The 25,002-nt window shown below is 42.1% G+C and overlaps 1 protein-coding gene across 2 annotated transcripts in view; it reads left to right on the top strand.

The window, feature by feature from the left end:
• The window catches only part of PDK1 (pyruvate dehydrogenase kinase 1), a 103,938-nt gene that overhangs the window by 44,992 nt on the left and 33,944 nt on the right, over positions 1-25,002 (top strand). The window contains exon 12 of one of the 2 annotated variants that reach the window (XR_012517719.1): positions 16,059-16,075. The exons of the other annotated variant lie outside the window; for it this stretch is intronic. The gene's annotated coding sequence lies outside the window, so the exon portion shown is untranslated. Of the gene's footprint in view, positions 1-16,058; positions 16,076-25,002 lie in introns of those variants that run through there. 2 annotated transcript variants of the gene reach the window in all.

Here is a 25,002-nt window from a genome sequence, read left to right as displayed (position 1 = left end):
AAGACCTACTGGAATTGTGTATGGGGTTGGACCCATGGCCCTGCTATGGAAAATTTGTTGAGTAATATGTCCCAGGCATCACCATTTGCAAGGTGTTACAAAAAGTTACCTGCCTATGGATTCCCCTTTCTAACTCTGGCCTAGTATTTTGGAACATAGAGGAAAGAAACATCTGATGTTTTTGTATTTGAGTAAACATTATTAGGCTCAAAAAGGGCCTAGGGTTTTTTTGTTTGGTAAACCATTGCCTTTCCTGCTTTGGCATGGCAAATCTTCATTTGAAGAAAAAGGTCCCTTTCATCTTAATGCAAACTCTCATTGATCAACAAAAGCAACAAATAGGAACAACCATGAATTAGGAAAACCATCAGATGATGCCTCCTTTGCTGTGGTGCATAGCTGACCTTGATTGTTGCTCTTGATAAGGAGAACTCACTTGGCCAATGGGAAAGTAGGTTAACTCTTTGTACCGAATGCTTGTCAAACTTAAATATGATACGAATCATATGGAGATCTTGAGAAAATGCGTAGTCTAATTCCACAGGTCTGGAGTGGGGCCTGAGATTCTGAATTTCTAACAAGGTTCCTGGTGTTATTAATACTGCTGTTCTGTGAGCCACACTTTGAGTAGCAAAGGACTAAAGGTTGTGAGATAAATTGCTATTAGCAGTCCAAAGGGCCAACTGGAAAGATGAGACCAGTTGCAGAGCGGATGGAGAGACAGATCTGGTAATCTGATTCTTACAGTACTTGAAAAGGATAAGAAGGATCCATCCCTGATGTCTAGAGTACTTGATGGGTGTGTCCATGACCTCGAGATCCAAATCCCATTGGTTAATTCATCTTTGTGAAATCTGAATTTAAGGATCTTAACCAGTGAACATGTAACTAGTGGAAATCCTGAAAATTTGCTAATGCAAGGAAGTGATACCCATGTGTAATGCTTCTCTTTGTATCCATTTCATGGGGATGGTCATGGAAGATGACAGCAAACCCGAGTGGTTGATGAGAGCTTCACTAGCATTGTCTGCTTCAGGCAGTAAGTGAAATCTCTGGCAGTGGGAAGCATGGTCTCAAGACTGAAAGCTCTGACCCGTTACAGCAGTGGTAGGAGGTAGATAGGACTTAATGGTCCCTTAGAGCAAGGTCCAAGTGATTTTCTCTGGTGAATGCTGATGTGTCTCTAGTCTCCAGGGTTAGATCCAGGCAGGTAACATCAAAGTCAGTTGGTGAGACCTTTTATGCCTGTGAATGGAAGGCTTCGGTAAAACTTCATTATTAATATTTTGCATTAATTTAGCAGATGACTGTAGTTATTTAGCATAATCCAATACATGAGCGTTCTGTATGAATGACTGCTGACGGTTTAGTGAAGGAGATTCCATTGATAATTTGGCTGTTAAGGTGGATGCTCCTGTCACCACTGATGGGCAATGATATTACCATCAATATCTAAAAAAATTCTGCTGAGATTTGGATTGTGATGTGTTCGATCTCTAGACCAATTTGAGGAGCGTTTAACCATAATGAGCCTTTCAGTTTATGAACATGGTGTATATTTGCTTTTTGGGTTGTGGAGGAAGAGTCTTGCTCTATCGCCCAGGCTGGAGTTCAGTGGCGTGATCTCAGTTCACTGCAACCTCCGCCTCCCAGGTTCAAGCAATTCTCCTGCCTCAACCTCCCTGGTAGCTAGGATTACAGGCGAGCATCATCACATCTGAGTAATTTTTCTATGTTTAGTAGAGACGGGATTTCACCACCTCAAGTAATCCACCTGCCTTGGCCTCCCAAAGTGCTGGGATTTACAGGCGTGAGTCACCTTACCCAGCCAAACATAGTGTGTGTCTTAATTTACATAGTTGCTTTTGATTTCTTTCATTGGTGTTTTGTAGTTTTCAGCTTACAGATCCTTTGCATGTTTTGTTAGACTTAAGCCCAAGTATTTCCTTTTTTTTTTTTTTTTGATAACTTACAAATTTTTTTTAGAACATTTTCCTTTTCCAATGTTCATTGCTAGTACATTTCACCCTTTGAGTCTCCAGTTCAAAAAAATCATGGCTTCTGGAGTTTTACTGAGGACTAGAGATAGCTAAATAACGTAGTTTTACCTTAGCCACCTGGTCTTTGATTTGGTCTCCATAATTGAGTAAATGGCAGTATGTCCAGTGCAACGTCATGCTGCCGTGAACCCAACCTTGCCCTCTTGTCTAGCCCTCACCATTTAGACTACCAGTAGTTTTACTTCACTTGGAAGGGTCAGCAGTAAAAATTCGCTGGCCCACTCCAGGGCTGCTTGAGTGTTACTGTCTTGTGCTACAATATGGTGTGGCCAGACTCCTTTTCTAGTTTTGAGATTATTTTGTAGCATTATATTAGGTATGTTCTTACCCAAGTATCATGAGGGGCATTGATTTGTGATGCCTTTTCTTACTCATCTTCCAAATGGCAGGCAGTAAATGGCTTATTAAGCAAGTAAAAGGTTCAGGATCTCAGCCTCAAAGATATATTTGTAGATGCCAGGCTTAACATTACTGAGGCTCTCAGAGAAAACTTTCCCCTTTATAGACTCTGCTTTAAGAAGGAGGCACAGGGCTTAGTTGCCCCATTTAGTTACTGACACACCTATATTACTCTCCTTGGCTTCTTACCCCAGCCCATCCATTGGGTTATGTCAGTCTTCTATTCCTAAGTGAGAATCCAGTCAACAGGAGGCACAAGAGATAGAACCAAATACCATAATGCCTCCTTCCATTCCACTGTGAACAGTCAAGGACGCTGGAGGCCTCTGGGTAGGACACGCTTGTGTTCAGGAGCCTCTGAGCTTAAAGATGTGTGGATGGAGCTAACTAGACTGCCCAGGATTGGTCTACATGTACTTCTTTTTTTCTTTTGAGAGAGTCTTGCTCTGCTGCCCCGGCCAGAGTATAGTGGCACGATCTAGGCTCACTGCAGCCTCCGCCTGCTAGGGTCAAGTGATTCTCCTGCCTCAGCCTCCAAGTAGCTGGGACTACAGGTTCCCACCACCATGCCTGGCTAATTTTGTATTCTTAGTTAAGAGACAGGGTTTCACCATGTTGACCAGGCTGGTCTCAAACTCCTGAGTGCAAGTGATCCTCTCACCTTGGCCTCCCAAAGTGTTGGGTTTGCAGGTATGAACCACGGTACCTGCCGTCTCTGTAAATCTTGCGTCAGGGCACTGAGCTCATCAAAGCTGTGCCGAATGGGTTTCTTTAGATTTTTATTTTCATCTTTGCCCCATTTTTGCTAATATTAATTATTGGGAAATAAATTCACCTACTTTTCTTCTCTCTGACCAACATAGGGGCAAGATCTGTGGAAGGACATTTACCACAGAAAGGTAGATGGTAAAAGGTAAAAGGTCAGCATGCTGATGTTCATTAACTACCACCTCCACAGCTCCCCTTCCTCAAAACCTGGTAGATGCTCTAATTTCTGCAGTCCAGTCACTGTTCTTCCCAAACTCCATGAGCCAAATTTTGTATGTACTTTGTATGACCATAAAACTCTGTACTATTATAGATATGAAATCATTTAATTTTGTGGATACCTCCAGCGGTGGCATCACTGGGTCCTCTCTTGGATAACGTAGTTCTATGACTAAATGGGTCAGTGGATAATCATGCTTCATGAGAATATGATGTCTGGGAGAAATATACAGCTAATTTAAAAACAAATGACTGCCCTAATTCTTGAGTCCTGGGAAGTATTGATTAGAGTATAATGATCATAAGCAGACATTGGGTGCTTTAGCAAAGCCAATTTGCCTGCATCCTCTGGAAGGTAAAGTGTGCCAAGATCTCCCCTCTCGTAGAACTTAATCAAACACTTGGCATCCACAGAAGGCTGGGGGTTGCAATGAATACTTACCATTTTTGTGGAAGCCCACAATCTTTTGAATGGCCTTTCTATATTTTAGTGAACCTCCATGTCATGAGCCTCACTTCCTCAAGTCCCTTTGGCTGATGGGAGGCAGACAGTGACTTCGGTTGGCAATTAGAAACATCTGCACTCAGCAACATGAAGCACATGTTCTGTGCAGTTGCCCATATGCTGGCATGAGTTTTGCCTTTTGTATCATTTGGCTATCAGAGGATCTCTCGTGATTGCCAGGTCGAGTTCCTGATACAGAAGTGGCATCAGTGCTGGTGTTAATGGCTGCAGTAAAGTCAAACTTAGATTTTGGTGCTCTGTGGTAGCAGAGAGAAGGGTGTTAGTTTGTTTTTTCTTTCCGTTTTAAAAAACTTTTTTCATGTTGAAGTTCACATGACCTACAACTAACCATTTTAAAGTGTAATTCAGTGGCAGTCAGTACATCCACAGTGTGTGATCACCACCTCTATCTAGTTCCGAAACATTTTTATCACCCTAAAAGGAAACCCTGCACCCATTAAACAGCAGTAGTTTCTTTATCATGCCACTTTTGTGGCGTGGTTTGTGGTCTTATTCCTGGGCTCTTTCTCCTCAATGGTATAATTGTATAAGGGTGGAAATATAAAAGAGTAAGCCTTTAGAAACAGTTTGTGCCTAAATTAGCTCTCAGGCATATTGTCTTCCAAGGAATGTTTTAAACCAGCCAAAGACTAACATCAACATGCTTACATTTTGAGTCCAAAATTGAAATCCAAAATAGTGAGCCAGGCATGGCGGCTCTCGCCTGTAATCCCAACTACTCCAGGGGCTGAAGTGAGAGCATTTTTCGAACCTAGGAGTTCCAGACTGCATTGAGCTATGATTGCGCTGCTGCACTCCAGCCTGGGTGACAGAGCAAGATCACTTCTAAAATAAAAATTTGATATGGCAAGTGTGTATGTGTGTGTGTTTTAAAAATGAGTTTGGATACAGAATCAAACAATTGTGAAAATATAATTGGCTGAGTTTCATATAGTTCTTTCTAAAACTCCTGCTGTTCTCTAATGTAGTTTGCACCAGCCAAGGATGATGGCTTCAACATGTCTCCAGTTGTCTTGCCACTCCAGGGCCTGCCTCAAACCAAAATAAAACTTGCTGTTGCCCTGAGATAAGCCAACTCTCATTGCTTCGGCAGCCACTACAACTACAGGTTGTTGTATCATGCCGAGCTCTGTGTTCTTTCCAACTACTGGAATAGAGTAGGATGATAATGTGATGGGGAACCCAAAACAATGGTATAGGAAGAAGGTTGGCCAAACTCGGAGTGGAGGCTGACCCCTGGTTGTAGCCGAACCGGTCCTAGAGGAACAGGCTTGGCAGCAGCAAGGGCTGCAAGGACCAGCAGGCAGCACAGGAAGAAAAAGGAGCAGTGGGTAGGGGAACTCTAGGGCAGAGTCATGTTGATAACTGGCATCTGGAATCTACAGTTTCCAGTTCAGAGCAGGCCACCATATCCAGTGTATACTTATACTTCAACACATTTCCTGGGCAGTGATCTAGAAATGATATTTTTAAAAGGCGCTGTGTTTCAGTGTTGGACTGTGGTTATCCAAGCAATATCAGATAGTATGCAGTTTTTGTAGTATAAGGTAAAAATCTGAATAATAAAGATTATTAACAATTTAATATTTGACTCAACTGACATCGAGACCCTTGATGCAAAAAGGTAAGTTAAAAGATAAATTTTCATCACGTTAAATTGCGCAACTGTTTATCATTCACTGTGCTGTAAGTCTGTCTGTGTGAAACCAAATCCATGGATTTACCAATGGCCATTTTACCACTGCCTCCAAACTTATTTTTTTGAATTCTGTCTTTCCTTATTCCAGTTTTTTCTGTTTGATTAAAATCCTTCATGTTCTCCTGTGTCATATATCACTCATTTTTGTGTGAGGCACCTAGACCTTCTGAGAAAAAATTCAAAGCTACCTACTGTATGATTGTTCATTTACTGAACATGTATTTTTTGAATGCCTACTGCATACCAAGCATTATGAAAGGCACTGATAGGGAGAACACTAAAACATTCACCATCTGCAGATGGCCTTTTATAGGTCCTGGAATTGAATTTCTCTTTCCCCTGTGATTTAACAGCCACTCCAGAGGTTGGCTCCATTTTTAGTTAGAAAATTTAGAGACTTGGCTGGGTATGGTGGCTCACGCCTATATTCCCAGAACTTTGGGAGGCCAAGGTGGATAGATAATTGAGCAGGAGTTCAAGACCAGCCTGGCCAACAGGTGAAACTGTGTCTCTACTAAAAATTTAAAAATTAGCTGGGTGTGGTGGCACACACCTGTAATCCCAGCTACTCTGGAGGCTGAGGCAGAATTGCTTGAACCTGGGAGGCAGAGGTTATGGTGAGCGGAGACATGCCATCACACTCAAGCCAGGACAAGAGAGCAAGACTCCGTCTAAAAAAAAAAATTTAGAGACTTGTAGATAATTGGATATTTTCATAAACCACATTTAATTGTATAATTCTGAATGTAATGGAAAATCATCATAAAGTCCCAAATCAATGAAGATGAGCTTACTACATTATGCAAAACTAAAAATATGCTTGACTTAGAAACTTTGTTTTCTAAGGAGACAGAGTTAATAATGGATGCTTTTGAAATAGCACCCCAAATGCAGTTTTAATTTCCATTCAGCAGATAGCAGCATTTGATTCCAGTTCAAAGAGAAAGTTAGGGTGGTGTTCTGTGTGAATGCTATCTATGACAAGGACACTCAACTTCCAGAAAATGATTCTTATGTGAAAACTGGGCACATTCTAATTGGAGATTGTCTGACTTGCCGTAGAAAAGGGAGCACTGCAGTGCTTTGGTCAGGTACATTTAATTAAATGAGGTGTAAAAGACAGCTTTTCCTCCTCATCACTGCAAACAACTGGACTTCTTCCTGTGAGTATCATATTAAACACAATCTGAATTTTACTTAACATAAAGAAAATAAGATTTTATGCTTTTTTTGATTAACTTTTCTCTGGTGCATTCTAAGTGAAGTGAATTTGATTTATTGCAATTGGAGTATTACTGCTGCAGGCACAAAGCTATCCACTACACTCAATCAAATAAAGACCACACAGAAATTGTTAGAGCCCAAACAACCCAAAGAAGTAGAATGAAATGCTCCCAGGAACGAAGTTTCTAAAACGGACGTGTGTTTCCTTAAGTGCACATCATCATTGGAAGACATGATTATCCTGCTGTTGGTACTTGCAGTATTGTCCCAAAAGTAAACTGTAAACTGAATTAGCCAACCGGCAAATGTAGTAGATGGGCTCTATGCTAAATCTGTAGTTGTTGAGAACTACAGAAAAAGCATTCACTTTTTTTTTTTTTTTTTTTTTTTGAGACAGAGTCTTTCTGTCACAGCTCACTGCCACCTCTGCCCCCTGGGTTCAAGCGATTCCCCTGCCTCAGCCTCCTAAGTAGCTGGAATTGCAGGCGTCTGTCACCACGCCTGGCTAATTTTTGTATTTTTAGTAGAAACGGGGGTTTCACCATGTTGGTCAGGCTGGTCTTGAACTTCAGACCTCTGGTGATATGCCCATCTCAGCCTCCCAAGGTCCGGGATTACAGGCGTGAGCCATTGTACCCAGCCAGCATTCACTTTTAAGATTAGCATTCCAGCTGAATTATCTTGTTCATCTATTATATCCTTTGCTGTGAATTCTGTAACCTAGTATTTCAGGTTTATGTCCACTCAGCAGTGGCTCTTCTTCTCCAAAATGTATCTACTGCATGAATTGTCCCTCTTGTTCTGCAATCACTACTTGACAAATAGGTATGTCATGTGTAGGCGCTGCCTGCCCCCATTGATGCCTCTCGGAACATGGCATCTCCTTGGAGGGAGGGCCAGCACCAGCCACCATGGGGGTCTCCTCCCTGCACCTGTGTTTTTGGAACACCACATCTCTTTTGTTCTCCAGCCCTGGGTGGGACTAAAAAATTATTTTCCTGTAGTCATTAACCTCTGGGTTACCTTACAATCACCTTTTGGATTTTTAGTTTTGTATTAGCCATGTAATCAATTTCCTGTATCAAATTATCTGTTTATTATTTATTATTTATTTATTTTTTTGAGATGGAGTCTTGCTCTCGACCAGGCTGGAGTGCAGTGGCACAATCTCACTGAAACCTCCACCTCCTGGGTTCAAGTGATTCTCCTGCTTCAGCCGCTCAAGTAGCTGGGATTACAGGTGCCCATTACCACTCCTGTCTAAATTTTGTATTTTTAGTAGAGACAGCGTTTCACCATGTTGTCCAGGCTGGTCTCAAACTCCTGACCTCTGCCCTCCTCAGCCTCCCAAAGTGTTGAGATTACAGGCGTGAGCCACTGCATATGACCTCTATTTAAAATTCTTAATTTCTGTTTTATTTGACTGAGTAATAGAGTTGTAAAGATGGCAAACATGTATCTAAAGTGTTATTTCAGTGTCAGAGGAAAGTTTTTATAGAACTTATGTGTAATTTTAAGTGAAATATTTGTTTGGCTCTTGGGGTTTTGGTAGCGTATAAACAAGTACATGTCATGACCAAGTGTGATTTATCCCATCTAAGCAAGGAGAGAAATCACATGATAGTATCAATTGACATAGAAGAAGCATTTGACAAAATTCACACCTTTTCAAAATAGCCAGGGGTCCCCATGTTGGGATCTGATAGTGCTGACTCCACTCAGGCACCTTTTCCCATCTTTGATACTCCCCGATGTAAAAATAATGCTTTTTTTTTTTATTTCACCCTGTAAATCATTGAGAGTCAGATTTTATAATAAATGCATGGCTAGAAATGGTATAAATCAAACACATATGTATCATATCCTAATTATCCAAGCCACAATTTTAAAAGGTGTTTTATAACAGAATTTTTCTAAATATATAATGTAGTTGGGAAATTGATAATTACTCCTATGGTATACACTTTATTGGCCTAAGCTAGTAAAGACCATTTCTCTTCCCAAGATCCACTATTATAGATTAACATTTCAATGAATATTTTCATTATGCAGCCAGGATAGCAATTCCCAGATCCAACACTAATGTACTTCCTGGCTAAAGCTGAAACTCTCAAGAGCAATTAATTTATGAGTTAATATTGTTTAGACATAAGCCTCTAGAACTAAGTGAGATAATGAATGTACAAAGCTAGGCACATTTCCTGCGTATAGCAAATACACAATATATGATGATAATTAGTATCACTGCCATAAATTTTTTATGTCAAGAGGTCTTCTACATTGGAGGATTAAAAAAAAAACATTTTCAAGCTAAGTGTACATTTCTCAAACCCATGGTCCTAGGTGATAGGTACACTGTGTTCTCCTAAGTCCAGTCACCACTCTATCAATCCAAAATTCAGTTTTAAAATGTACTAATAGTTTTTCTCTGTACTGGACTTTAGCCAAATACGCCCTGTACATGCATGTCAGTAAAAGAAAATGCTACCAGCTAGTGATTTCTGTTGTTGTTGTTTTGAGATGGAGTTTCGCTCTTACTGCCCAGGCTGGAGTGCAATGGTGTGATCTTGGCATACTGCAACCTCTGCCTCCCACGTTCAAGCAATTCGTCTGCCTCAGCCCCCTAGTAGCTGGGGTTACAGTTGCACGCCACCACATCTGGCTAATTTTATATTTTTAGTAGAGACAGGGTTTCACCATTGGCTAGGCTGTTCTGAAGTCAGGTGATCCACCTTCCCCAGCCTCCCAAAGTGCTGGGATTAGAGGTGTGAGCCACTGCACCCGGCCCAGCTAGTGTTTTAATTAAAGCCGTTGCTACAGAAAAGTTGTGTCATTTGGGTACTCTGGGAAGCAGATGCTGAGACAGGAATGTAAAGGGTTATTGGAGGGTAAAATTGAGAAGTGAATTGAGGAGGGAACAGTGTCGGGTGTGATGATGCAGAGCTGAGTCTGGCCTAACATGAGGAGGCACTCAGGAGCAAAGCGTACCCATGAGGTCACCCACTCGGCAGAAATGGCTGGTACCCTAGCCATACCCAGCCATTGGCAGGGACTTCCCTAGAAGGGTGTGATCTTGGGTTGAAAGCTGAAACACAGCCTGAAGGAACTGAAAGATGGAGCTTGTCAGTTAATTTACATTATTTACAACCAAGTGGTACATTCTTGAAGGGAAGTCTGAGCAGCACACCTCCATGACCTCAGAAGAAACGCTGGAGAAGACAAATAGTAGTAACATCCTTATCCTTATTGGATTTTTTTTTTTCTGCTAATGACTTGTTTTTTTTGAGATGGAGTCTCATTCTGTCATCCAGGCTGGAGTTCAGTGGCACAATGACAGCTTACTGCATCCTTGAACACCAGGGCTCAAACAATCCTCCCACCTCAGCCTCCAGAGTATCTGAGCATTACAGGTATACCACCATGCCCACCTTTGACTTTTTTACTTTTTCAGATAGTCTCCTATCTGGACTATCTGAAGGGTGGTTTTAAAATATTTCTGTGGAATACCTACCTGCTTAAAAGTGTATAATAATGATGGCAGTGGCTGCTGCCATCATGCTGGCTGCAGCAGGGAAGTATAGCTGGGGCTATATACTCCATAGAGCCAGGGGGAGCCCTGCCCCTTCTGAGTTGGGACAGGAACTCTCAGTGCTGCTGTGGTCACCCAGACTGCGGCTGAGGACCCAGGCCTCCTGCTTCACAGAGCAGGGCTCCTCAAACTGCAGCTGTGGATTCAAGCCTCCTTCTGCTCTTGGGGGAGCTGGTATCTGCAGTCAGGATCTGCTCTCCTGGGTGTAGCTGCAGCTGCTGCACCCATGCTGCAGACCTGGGTCTCCTGCTCCAGGAAGCAGGCAGGAGCCACGGACAAGGAGGAGCCCTGCCCCTTCCAAGTTGGTGGGGCGGCAGCTCCCAGGTGCAGCTGTGACTGCCCTCCCAGGCATAGGACCTGGGAGTTTCTGCAGCCTGCACCCTCAGGGTCCCAGGAAGGACCAACCCCACCCCCATCCCTGCAGGTTTGGAGGTGTCTGTTGAGACAGATTCCTGAACAGAAAGGGGCAGGTCCCCAGTAAGAGCCCACCTTCTGGCCAGGGAGGACCTGAAGACTGGAGGCTGGGCTGCTGGTGGCTGCCAGTCCCTCCAACAGGAGTGGGGACTCATGTTGCCTCTTCTCAGCTGCCCATGGCCACCCATGGACCAATCAGCAAATACTTCCTCCCCTCTGAGGTCCATAAAAGCCCCGGGCTCATCCAGAGCAGGGCAGCAGACCATCAGAGGATGAAGAGGGCAGAGAGACAATGGGATAACCAGCTGCAGAGAGGAGTACTCTGTGGATAAGTGGAGACGATGAGAGGCCAGCTGCAGAGAGGGCCTGCTAGCAGAGAGGAGCTTACCCTCTGCTGAGAGCTTCAGAGACCTGCAGACGTCTGAATGAGTTACCTACAGAGAGAAGACCCCCTTTCCAGGGCCTCCTCTCTGCTGAGAACTGAACACCCAATGGGACAGTCTGCCTACAGAGAGGAGCCACCCACTCCTCTGAGCTGTTCTAACACTAAATAAAATTCTTCTTCACCGTTCACTTGTCTGCATACCTCATTTTCCTGGACAGAGGACAAGAACTCAGGCACTATGGCCATAGAGGTTTCTGCCCAGAAAAATTGACACTCCAGAGATCCTGTAACAATAATCTATTTCTAATTCAGAAATATTTAACAAAAAGATTTCATGAAAAGGTAATGGAGGCCAGGCGTGGTGGCTCACACCTGTAATCCCAACACTTTGGGAGGCTGAGGCAGGTGGATCACGAGGTCAGGAGTTCGAGACCAGCCTGACCAACATGGTGAAACCCTGTCTCTACTACAAATACAAAAATTAGCTGGGTGTGGTGGCACGTGCCTGTAATCCCAGCTACTGAGGAGGCTGAGGCAGGAGAACCACTTCAACCTGGGAGGTGGAGGTTGCAATGACCCGAGATTGTGCCACTGCACTCCAGCCTGGGCAACAGAGTGAGACTCCGTCTCAAAAAAAATAACGTAATGAATAGCATTTTTCTGAATTTTAAGTTGTATTAATTTTTTTTTAAATTTGATGCCTTATGACATATCTGTTAAGTATTAGTACACAACAGTGATGAACATTCAGGAATAGCTGTTTACATTTTTTTGGACATAATTTTGCCTGGTTTGGCTGCAGACCCTGGACAGAGCTTGCTCCTGTGTCAGTGGAGTGGCCGGCTGGATCTCATACTCGCTCACTCATGTGCTCCCTAGAAGGGGCTGAGTGCAGCAGGCCGACTAGACAGGGTGCCCCTGCTGGGAGTCTGGCAAAGGGCCCAAGAGAAATCCTGCATCACTGCTAACTTTGGATTCGATATTTCATGTTTTTCTGAAAAAATGCTTAGTATTCTGAAAATAGCACTTTTTGAGTTGTTCAGTTACTAGAACAAAATTAATAACACCTCTACTGCCATTAAAATTAATAAGAGGCTGGACGTCATGGCTCATCTGTAATCCCAGCACTTTGGGAGGCCGAGGCAGGTGGATCACCTAAGGTCAGGAGTTCAAGACCAGCCTAACCAACATGGAGAAACCCTGTCTCTACTGAAAATACAAAATTAACTGGGCATGGTGGTGCATGCCGGTAATCCCAGCTGCTCAAGAGGCTGAAGTGGGAGAATTGCTTGAACCCAGGAGGAGGTGGAGGTTGCAGTGAGCCAAGATTGCACCATTGCCCTCCAGCCTGGGCAACAAGAGCGAAATTCCATCTGAAAAACTAATAATAATAATAGAAGCAAAATACTGCTTCACCGAAGATAACTAATATCTTGTGCAAATTCATCTTTGTAATAATGTACACTTTTTGAAATAAATTATATAAAAGAATCAGTTATTGATCAGTTACACTAAGTTGGATATATAATGAAACTTATTAAACTACAAGGTTAGGGAAGTAGAGCTTGTGGTACCCTATAAAAAAATCTTAAATTAGCAAGTCCATAGTGTAAGGCTTGCTGCATGAAGATGTATTCATTTATTCAACATTTAGGGAGTGCCTACAATGGAAGAGGCACTGTGGGGAAACAGCTATGAACAGGCATGTTACAGAAGAAAACCAGCCAGCTAAATCTCATGTAAGTAAATGCTGAACCTGTTTAGTAATCAAGGAAGTACAAATTAAGACCACATTGAGGTACTATTTTTTATCTCATAGATTAAAAGTCTAAGAAAGCCAAATATGAGAATATGAAACAGTGTAAACTCGCCTTCATTATAATGCATGTGTATATTTATAAAATCACAACCGATTTGGCAGTCTTTTTGTAAAGTTACACATTGACACAATTTGTGACCTAAAACTCTACTCCTAGACATACATTCTAGAAAAACTTGTGCATATTTGGAATGCCAATAGTGGCACTTTTCATAACCAAAAAAACTGGATATTCTCTCAAAACCCAGTGACACAAAATAAGAGTATAATTAAATATTGTATCTATCCAATGAAATAATATACAGCAGTGAAAACAATCAGTGAACTATAACTACACATGGATGAATCATAGGAACATTTTGAGTGGAAAAGCAATTCGCAAGAGAGATACTGTATGATATGTCTGTAAACTAAAAACACTGCTCAGGCATATGAAAACCTACTTTTATTTAAAGTGAGGGCATGATAAATGCAAAACTCAGGCTAATGGTTGCATTGATGGGATAGGGAAAAGCACATAGGTGAATGCATGGTATTGTTCAAGTTGAAGGTTTTGTGACAAATAGGTTCATAGAGGTTCGTCATATTAAGCTACATAGTTTACTTATATGTGATATGTATTTATTTGAACAGAGTCTTGCTCTGTCGCTCAGTCTGGAGTGCAGTGGCACGATCTTGGCTCACTGCAACCTCTGTCTCCTGGGCTCAAGTGATTCTTCTGCCTCAGCCTCACCAGTAGTTGAGATTACAGATGCCTGCCACCATGCCTGGTTAATTTTTTTGTATTTTTAGTAGAGGTGGTGTCTCCTCATGTTGGCCAGGCTGGTCTCAAACTCCTGACCTCATGATGCACCCGCCTTGGCCTCCCAAAGTGCTGAGATTATAGGCATGAGCCACTGCACCTGGCCATGTTATTTTTTAATTTAGAAATATTTTTAAATTATTAGGTTAATTTAAAAAGCAATACAATAATGCTCCCTCATGAAAAGCATATTTCTGTCTCTAAATTGGCTAGTTGTAGGACTGACAGTTGAATGCAAATTTTCTTTCAAGGTAGTGTCTTGGAAAATCAACTTCAAGACAATAGAAAAACAGAACATCGTGGCATACAGTATGCTTTCTCCATAAGTTGTTCATTTTCTGTCTTTGTAATTAAAAAAATAATAATGATTGGTTGGCCAGGCACAGCGGCTCACACCTGTAATCCCAGCACTTGGGAGGCCAAGGCGGGCAGATCATAAGGTCAAGAGATCGAGACCATCCTAAGCAACATGGTGAAACCCTGTCTCTACTAAAAAATACAAAAATTAGCTGGGCGTGGTGGCACGGGCCCTAGTCCCAGCTACTCGGGAGGCTAAGGGGGAAGAATCACTTGAACTGGGAGACAGATTGCAATGAGCCGAGATTGCACCACTGCACTCCAGCCTGGTGTCAGAGTGAGACTCCGTCTCAAAAAAAAAAAAAAAAAAAAATTTGGTTATTATTGTGTTTTATTTTATTTTGAGACAGTCTTGCTCTGTTGCCTAGGCTGGAGTGCGGTGGTGCAATTTCGGCTCACTGCAACCTCTGCCTCCCAGGTTTGAGCGATTCTCTTGACTCAGCTTCCCAAGTGGCTAGGATTGCCGGCATCTGCCACCACGCATGACTAATTTTTTTGTATTTTTAGTAGAGATGGGTTTTCACCATGTTGACCAGGCTGGTTTCAAACTCCTGACCTCAAGTGATCTGCCCACCTCGGCCTCCCAAAGTGCTAGGATTACAGGCATGAGACCATGCCTGGCCAGTTACTATTTTAAAATTCAAATAATACTTAAGAAAATTAAATAAATATTAAATATATTTTTAAAACAGATAAAAACAAATTCTTATTAAATGAAACAAATTCATATTAAATGAAATAATGTGTATTAAAGAAACTTCTTCCTGTCTTCTTAGTCCATTTTGTGCTGCTATAGCAGAAGATCTCAGACTGAGTAATCTATAAAGAATGAAAATCTATTCTCTCACAGTTTTGGAGGGTGAAAAGTCTAAGAGTGAGCCACGGGCAGATTAGGGCCTGGTCTCTCTGCTTCCAAGACGGTGCCTAGAACACTGTGTCATCTAGAGGCGAGGACCATCATATCCTCATATGGCAGAAGATGAAGACAGAGCAAATCGACACCTGCAGGCCATTTTTATAAAGATATTAACATATTCATGAGGGCGAATCCTCATGATCTAAACACCTTCTGTTAAGCCCCATCTCAGTGCTTCAGCTTCTACAATTTCATTCCCCAGATATGATGACTGTGAATATTTGTGTTCATTACTCCTGACATTTTCTATGTATGTGCAAACATATGTAAATGTATACACATTAAACATAACGTTATAAAAATGAAAACATAAACCTGTTTGCTGAAAACTATTTGGCAATAACCTATTCCTTCACTTACAAAACATTTTTCATGTTAGAACCCATAAGTCACCCTCAATACTTTCAACTATTATATAGTTTTCCATTATAATAGATACGTCATAAACATTCATTTAATCACAATTATTTAGGTTATTGCAGTGTAACAGGACACTAAATCAGACTCTGTTAGTTTAGTGGAGGCTTCCAAGTCTGCAAGTAAAACAAAAGGAGCCAACTACCCCTACATTCTATAATGAGATTCTAGATTATGTAGGTAGAACTTACTATACAAAGGAGGTCTTTATAAACTGGCTTAGGACCCTGAAGTCATGATTCATCTTAAGATATAAAACTATTGAAGTGTGTAAGATAGAAAAAGAAAAGTTAAAATTTTAGAATGAGATGATATTTTGAAAAATGCTAAAGATGAAAACAAAGGGTCTTTTTAGTTTACTCAAAAGTAGATGGCAAGGATACATTGGTCCAACGTTTGGACAGTGATGGCAACAAGCAATTCCATTCCTACTTTGCTTCACTTTCATAATCATTATCTGGCAGGAAAGAGTACAAATAAGACTGCTGTGTGAGAACTGAAGCCAAAGATAAATGGAGAAGAGAAGAATAATAGTGCAAACCACGAAGCTCTAAAATAATTCATCTCTGCACCTGGAAAAGTTCTGTTTGGAGCAGAATTATGGAATCTTTAAGGTATTGGATATCTTAGATGAATTCCCTGGCAACAAAATTAAGTGGAGAACTGAGTTAGAAAATATGTTGGGAGAGTTCTTAGAAAATGCCTGGAGGCCGGGCGCAGTGGCTCACACCTATAATCCCAGCACTTTGGGAGGCCGAGGCGGGTGGATCACGAGGTCAAGAGATTGAGACCATCCTGGTCAAAATGGTGAAACCCTGTCTCTACTAAAAATACAAACATTAGCTGGGCATGGTGATGCACGCCTGTAGTCCCAGCTACTCAGGAGGCTGAGGCAGGAGAATTGCTTGAACCCAGGAGGCAAGGTTGTGGTGAGCCAAGATTGCACCATTGCACTCCAGCCTGGGTAACAAGAGCGAAACCCCGTCTCAAAAAAAAAAAAAAAGGAAGAAAAGAAAATACGCCTACAAGGAGTTGGGGCAGGTAGGACTGGCCAAAGCAAAAAGCTTTCCTACAGTGTGGCTGCAGCTGAGGTCCCAGCGAATCCTGGGAGTTCAGAGTTGGATGGCTCTTCAGAGTTGTCCCACATTGAGGCTAGAGGAGTGGGCTATTTTATTACTGCATCAGTGAGCACTGGGAAGGGCATGACTGGGTAAAGAAATTATAGTCTGCAGGTGATATCCCCAGCAGCTGGGGGTTAGGTGCGTCAACTCTAAGGAGCGACTCTGGATGAAGTGCTACAGTATCCACGATAAGAAGTAATGCAGGTTTTTCTTCCTAGTACTCATACATTTCTGTTTTAAGCCTTCATCTTTGCATGACTTTCACTTCTATGCTACTCTCAGGCTTATGGAAAATCATTCTGCCCCCCTCTGCCCCCCATTGCACTGGGGAGAGCAGGGCCTTGTGAGGTTGCCTTGGGGTGCCAGGATATATCATGTGGACATTTGCACTAATTCTGCTCTTCTGGGCAGGGGAAAACCCTCAAGCTTTGCCTCATTAACTAGGGGTGCCCATGTTCTCTCCTGTTCTTAGATTTCCAACCATCTAGAGGATTTCTCCTCTCTCTTCTCATAGTCTGAACAAATTTCCATAGCTCAGTGGACCAGGGTTAGAGCTGAAGCAGAGGACCAGGAAAAGCAGACACTGCTCATAACTCATTTTCCCCTATTTAATTTTTGTGACCTGAATTCTCTCTCGGCCTAGCTATTTCTTTTTTTTAATATCCCAAAGTATAAGCTTCAGATATTTTTAAAGCTCTTTCTTTGGTTTTCTGCTGTAATGGTCTTTCCCTAAGGCAACGAATGCAGTGGCTAAATGAATAAAAGACATATAGTAAAAAATTCAGAGAAGGATTTTTCAGGTAATATCTCAAAATATTATCCCGCCACAATTACACCCAAGGATAGTGACCAGATCTGTAATGAGATCCATGAAAGCTTGTAATAACCTTTGATGGCTCATGAAAAAGGGAAAAGGATCAGATGATCAAAGTCAGGGAAAAGTCTCAATTTCATTTAAAGAAGGAAAAACGAGGATGCTGCAAATTATACACTGGCAGCCTTAATGTTCTACATGGGGAACGTTTCAGACAAAACTTACCTCAGGCTGAGCACGGCGGCTCACGCCTATAATCCCAGCACTTTGGGAGGCCGAGGTGGGTGGATCATTTGAGGTCAGGAGTTTGAGACCAACCTAGCCAACATGGTGAAATCTTGTCTCTACTAAAAATACAAAAATTAGCCAGGTGGTAGTGGCATGCGCCTGAAATCCTAGCTACTCAGGAGACTGAGGCAGGAGAAGTGCTTGAGCCTGGTAGACAGAGGTTGCAGTGAGCTGAGATCACACTACTGCACTCTAATCTGGATGACAGAGTGAGACCCTGTCTCAAACAAAACTCATTTCTTTTTTTGATAGTTTGTCTTGGTCAAAGGTTGAAATAGGTATCTGGACTTCAGCAAATAATTGGACAGTCTCCTGAAATATCATTATGAGTAAGATGTAAGCATGGGAACCAGAAGACAGAAGGGCAAGTAGATTTATAATACAGTGAGCAGTCATGCCCAAAGAGGTCTGGAACATAGCTACAGTAAAGTGTTCAAGATAGAGATGACTGTAGAAACTACGGCATGTTGGGGAAGTTGGACAGAACTGAGGGTATGAAGCCTGGAGAAGAAAAGCCTCAGGGAACCTAGGGTAATATGAAAATGAGACCTGTCATCCTATGCGGGCTCATTCTGTGGTGCTCTGATAAGGTTTGGATCTGTCTTCCCACTCAAATCTCATGTTGAATTATAATCCCCAATACTGGAAGTAGGGCCTGGTGGGAGGTGACTGGATCATGGGGCTGGATTTCTTATGAATAGTGTAACACCATCTCACTGGTGCTGTCTTCATGATAGAGTGAGTGAGTTCTCACAAGATCTGGTCATTTAAAAGTGTGTGGCACCCCCACCCCGCCCATCCTCTTGTTCTTGCTTTCACCATGTGAAGTACCTGCTCCCCCTTCACCTTCCACCATGAGTAAAAGCTTCTTGAGGTCTCTGCAGAATCAGATACTGCAATGCTTCCTATACAGCCTGCAGAACCGTGAGCCAATTAAATCTCTTTTATTTGTAAACTACCCAGTCTAGGTATTTCTTTATAGTAATGCAAGAATGGCCTAATATAGGCTCAAAGGAAAAAAATCAGTATCAAATTTCTGATCATTAGAACTTGTTAGCTGGGCACGGTGGCTTATGCCTGTAATCCCCACACTTTGGGAAGCTGAGACAGGCAGATCACTTGAAGCCAGGAGTTCAAGACCAGCCTGGCCAACATGGCAAAACCCCAGCTCTACTAAAATTACAAAAGTTAACTGGGCATGTGTTATGGTTAATACTGAGTGTCAACTTGATTGGATTGAAGGATGCAAAGTATTGGTCCGGGGTGTGTCTGTGCTGGTGTTGCCAAAGATTAACATTTGAGTCAGTGGGCTAGGAAAGGCAGACCCACACTTATTCTGGGTGGGCACCATCTAATCAGCTGCCAGCATGGCTAGTATATAAAGCAGGCAGAAAAATGTGAAAAAACTCGACTGCTCTAGCCTCCCAACCTACATCTTTCTCCCATGCTGGATGCTGCGTGCCCTCACACACTGGACTTAAGGTTCTTCAGTTTTGGTACTTGGACTGGCTCTCCTTGCTCCTCAGCCTATTGTGGGACCTTGTGATCATGTGAGTTAATACTTAATAAACTCCCCTTTATATGTATCTGTTTAGCCTATTAGTTCTGTCCCTCTAGAGAACCCTGTCTAATATAGCATAATAGTGCATGCCTGTAATCCCAGCTACTTGGGAGGGAGGCTGAGGCAGGAGAATTGCTTGAACCCAGGAGGTGAAGGTTGCAGTGAGCTGCAATCACACCACTACACTCTAGCTTGAGTAATAGAGTAAGACTCTGTTTAAAAAAAAAAAAAAAAAGAATTTGTGTCAAAAACAAAATAAAACAATGACACGAAAACCTGGGCTGTTGTGAGGTCATAAGCTTAACAACAGTGTGATGTCACAGCAGAGATTCATTCATTCCACTAAGTGTATGGAGTGCCTACCCTCTATTCACAGAGAAATAGAGAATGAGGTGAGATGACTTCTGAGAGCTCCCACAGTTCTGAACTATGATTCCACTTCTAGAGAATGCAAGTGCTAAGCCAAAACCAAGTGAATTGCCACTTTTTGGTTTTTACCGAAATGTTTTATAGAAAAACCAATGCTTCGGACAGAGATTTATAAAAGCCTGTGGATGCACTCAGAGTCAATTTTATGGCTCATGACTGGCAATATGAATAGAAGCACTAATAAAAGTTATGTAGTAATGAAACACCTAAGCATACACTCATAAATCATACTCCCACAGGATTTGCTAGGGCAGGTGGTTTTTCCCTTGTGATGGAAGACAGAACAAATTTTACACTAAACTTAAGGTTTCACCAGGAGACCCATAAACCTCAGTACAGGCTAAAGACTGGAGTAAAGCCATGTTGTTCCAAAGATAAAACACCAGTGAACATATAGATATGCAAAAAATGTGACATTTTAGATTTACACAATGGAAATATTTAGTCATCATACTTCACAGCATAAGAGCACAGGGGGTTGCTCACTGGGCACTCCTAACTTAAAACTCCATAGGTTGAGTTTCTACCCTTCAGTTTTGCTAAGATCTTAAACCAGAGTTTGATGGGAAATTAAAAGGTATGTAGCTTTGGTGATGGCTGTTGTTTTTGCAGCTACTTATCCCTGCTTTCTGATATGCAAGTTTTTCTCTGTTCCTCTTTAGGAACTCCTTCTTCCACATCTGATGGAGCCACCAGTCATCAGATCTCCCCTCCCTCTGGGGTGTGACTTAGGCTGTTCTTCATCCACTTGGACAGTGACTGCCCCTGGGTGGTTATCTGACCCAAGGAAGTCCAGAATCTTTTTGCAGGGATTATTAGAGATGCTAAGAGAAGGGTTGGGGAAAGCTTATGTCCTGAGATGATACACTAGAGCAGGAATTCCCCAACCCCCGGGCCACAGACCAGTACCAGTCTGTGGCCTGTAAGAAACCCGGCTGCACAGCAGGAGGTGAGCAGCAGGCAAGCAAGCATTACTGCCTAAGCTCTGCCTCCTGTCAGTTCAGTGGCAGCATTAGATTCTCATAGGAGGGTGAACCCTATTGTGAACTGCACATGCGAGGGATGTAGGTTGCGTGTTCCTTATGAAAATCTAATGCCTGATGATCTGAGGTAGAACAGTTTCATCCCAAAACTATTCCTCCACCACCATCCATGGAAAAACGGTCTTCCATGAAACCAGTCCCTGGTGCCAAAAAGGTTGGGGACTGCTGCAATAGAGAACATTTGAGTGGAGATGCTGGGGTCCCATCCTTGCCACCATAAAGAGAGAGCTTCCCTAGGGGTAAATCAGTGGAGCGGAAGGAAGAGCTGAGAAATAAAAAGGGAGGGACAGGGCTGGGCACAGTGGCTCATGCCCATAATCCAAGCACTTTGGGAAGCTGAGGCAGGCAGGTCACCTAAGGTCAAGAGTTTGAGACCAGCCTGACCAACATGGAGAAGCCCTGTCTCTACTGAAAATACAAAATTAGCTGGGCATGGTAATCCTAGTTACTTGTGAGGCTGAGGCAGGAGAATCACTTGAACTCAGGAGGTGGAGGTTGCAGTGAGCCGAGATTGCACCATTGCACTCTAGCCTGGGCGACAAGTGTGAAACTCCATCTCAACAACAACAAAAAAGGGAGGGACAGAAGCTTGATAATGTCTTTTGAATACCTGAATCCAGGGAGAAAACGTGGAGATATGAATGGGTGAAGCAGAACCCACTTTCTCTCAGCTCAGCTTCGGACTGTGAGGTGACAGAGAAATAAACATAAACATTTATTGTGCTAAGCCACTGAGATTTTGAGGCATAACAGTTGTTAGCATCAACGAGTCTGACTAATACAGTAGCCCACCATATAACTGTTCAATACTCTGTTCAAAATTCAAGGGCTGTGATCCACTGACCCCACTCTGACAGTTAATTGACCTGTGAATTTACCTTTTCTGTAAATCTTCTCTTTCTATACTTACTGTATTATTTTAGTTCAACCTTTGTTTGGATTCCTGACAGATGTAATTGTCTTCTGCATCCTTTCTCCAGGCAGAGTGATGTTTCTAGAATGTTCCTCTAATCACATCATGCTTCTGTTTGTAACTTTCTCCCTTCAACCTCATCTCCTACTCATCCCTGCGGTATCCCTCTATGCTTGGAACATATTTTCTTATGCCTTTGTTTTCTAAGAACTGAATGTGACTCATCTTTTGGGGCTCTGGGTAAATATCCCTTTATCCATTAAGCCTGCCTTGAACATTTAGTCTGGTCTCATCCTAAGTGGGTGCCTCTGCTATGAGCTCCCATAGTACTTTTTATTTGTCTTAGTGGAGCACTTATGACACTTATTTACATTGCTTAATTGTCTGTTTCGCCTCTCTGGATTTGAGGTATAAAGGCTCTTGGGCATTGCATTTCCAGGGCTTCGAACAATGCCTGGCACATAGCAAAATATATATAGATATATGTTATATGTATGTATTTAGATACATCATATACATCATGTGTACATATTTGTGCTTAATGACACGAATGAATCAATGACAAAATAGAGAAAATAAATATAAAAACCCCAAAGATCCTCCCATGCAAGTGTAGTAACTGTTGTCTAAAGGTAGTGAGTCTGCAGCAGGTAAAAACATTTCATAGAAATCTTTCAAAATCTTTCAAAACTCAGTCATGTATTGGATTCTTTCTAACATTTTTTTCCTTTCTTGGCTTGGGAGATTATATAATCTCTGAAAGATAAAAATATCTTTGGCTTGGAGCAAAATAACTTATAGTGAAGAAAGTAAGTGTTTTTTTGGATTCTGAGTTTGATTCGTTGCTGAGGCTCATTTATTATCAGAAATGTAAGTAGTTAAAAGTTTTCAAGAGTCTATAAGTGAGATATGTGCTACCTTTCAATTTGATTTTTCGTTTGAAGGTAGAGTGACATTAGTAATAATGGGGGTGATGAATAAAAAGGAATTTATATACCTAAAATTTTTCTTGACATATTGGCATTGCCAGCGTTCAACAGACATAGCTATTTTGGAGAAGAGGGAAGCTTTATAAGGAACGAAACAAAATAACTATTCTCTCTGTAGTTTGGCAATCCATATAGACATTAATATCCATTATTTTAAAGATATAGCTTTGAAATTAACATGTTGCAGGGTGCAGTGGCTCACATCTATAGTCCCAACACTTTGGGAGGCTGAGGCGGGAGGATCACTTGAGCCCAGGGGTTTGAGACCAGCCTGGATAACATAGTGAAACCCCATCTCTACTAAAAATAAAAAAAGTTAGCAGGATGTGGTAGTGCATTCCTGTAGTCCCAGCTCCTCAGGAGGCTGAGGCAGGAGGATTGCTTGAGCCCTGGAGGTTGAGGCTGCAGTGAGGTATGAGCATGTCACTGCACTCAAAAAAAAAAAAAAGAAAGAAAGAAATTAAAGTGTCACACCTTCTTTTGGAGGAGGTCATTAATTTAAGAAATCAATAAAAATCAAGAAGATAAACTAATTTACAGAGATTGTTGAAATGTCTTATGGAAGGCACAGTAAAATACAATTGGGTATCCAATCCCTTTCTTTCTCAGCTCTGAACGCTTATGAAAGATATACAACATCAAGTTCTACAGAAAAGAAAACCCTGCACAAATCCATTCCTGGAGAATTCTCAAAGAGAGAGAAAAAAAGAGGGGAAAGAATGAGAATCTGAAAAAGCCTCAACACTGCCATAGGAATTTGATCACAGGCCCAGCAACATGGTTATGCAAATCATTTCAGAAGCGGAGGACTGAATGATGCACATGGCTGAGAACGTTGTCTGAAATAATGGTATCTAAAGCTGCATCCAGGGCCACCTGTGGATTGTCATAAGCTCTGATCCTTTTGGCCCATTCGCTCTTCAGTTCCAATGGTTTCAATTCAACGTTCAGACATTTTCTGCCACATAGGTTTCACAAAGCATTATGTTTGTCAGGGAAATACTTCAGTGCCACATAAAATACTCAGTTGTGCCAAAGCAACAGCAGCTGGTGGAGTTTATAGAAATGAGCAGAGCCCAATATGATGAATGATAAACATGCTTATGTTTAAAGCAAGTGCTGACATAAAAGAGGCAACAGAACACAGAACATGCTTCTATTTAGCTCAAAAAATATGCACAGTATCAGGAAAGCCATGCACAGTCATTTAAAGATCCAGGAAATTCACATACTAGACTATATTTTGTTCTCTCTTTCCTTGGACATCAGATGTGAGATGGAGTAAGGACCTCCTTAGAGGTCCTTAGAGGCCTGTGGGCACCCCCAAGCATGGAAATTAAGGAGAATCTTGAGTTCCTTCAGGTTCCAGGCACCTAGTTAGCCCTGAGAGGTAAATAAGCAATTTGATGAGCAAGACGGTAATAGTAGCCTAAAACAAGAGCCAAGGAAGCTAGAATCAGGTGATATTTGGTTCCCCTATACAAACTAAAGATAGCATTGTAACATATGTCTCAGTTGTTTTTCGGCTCACCAATGGTTCACCAAACAGGTCTGCCTGCACATCTCCCTGCAAGCAGACCTCAGATAAGGAAGATCTGGGGATTGAACTCTGACCACCGTCTATTGTCTAAATTTCTTCCTGCAGGGCATGGAGAAAGTCACACCTGTAAGCTGCACCTAACATTCTTTTCTGCTGACCCCAAATTCTTAAACAAAGCTTGTCAAACCAGTTGCAAATCAGAAAGTCTTTGAATCTCTCTATGACCTGTAAGCCCCTGCTTAAAGATATCCTGCACTTAAGGGCTAAAACCAATGTGTAACCTCGATTTATGGTTTGGGCCCTAAACCATAGATTTATGATTTTGCCTATAGCTTCTGCTTTCCTTAAATTTACCCCTGCTTTATAAACCCTTACCTGCGAGTCATAGGGAAGGTCAGAGTTTAAAGTGTTAGCTGCCTGAGCCTTCTTGCTTGGCACCCTGTCAGTAAACCCTTCCTTTCGCCTGCTGCAAACCTCCGTGTGGATATCTGGTCTCACTGTGCCGGGCTAGCAGAACCCATTTCAGTTCTACAACAGGTTTGAGGGTTAAGATAATTCTCTCCTTTCATCTATGGCATATTATCATCACGCCTGTTTATAGTAGCCTTTTCTCTTTTTCCCCTGATCCCTGCCCCTCACTTCCTTTTTACCCTCTACTTCATAGTATAAAATTGTCAGTAGGTACCAAGCAAGAGTAATGTGTTTGATAG

Source organism: Saimiri boliviensis, chromosome 5 (genome assembly GCF_048565385.1).
Source record: "Saimiri boliviensis isolate mSaiBol1 chromosome 5, mSaiBol1.pri, whole genome shotgun sequence".
NCBI classification, from domain to species: Eukaryota; Metazoa; Chordata; class Mammalia; order Primates; family Cebidae; genus Saimiri; species Saimiri boliviensis.
This window is presented reverse-complemented; position numbering and strand designations above follow the sequence as displayed.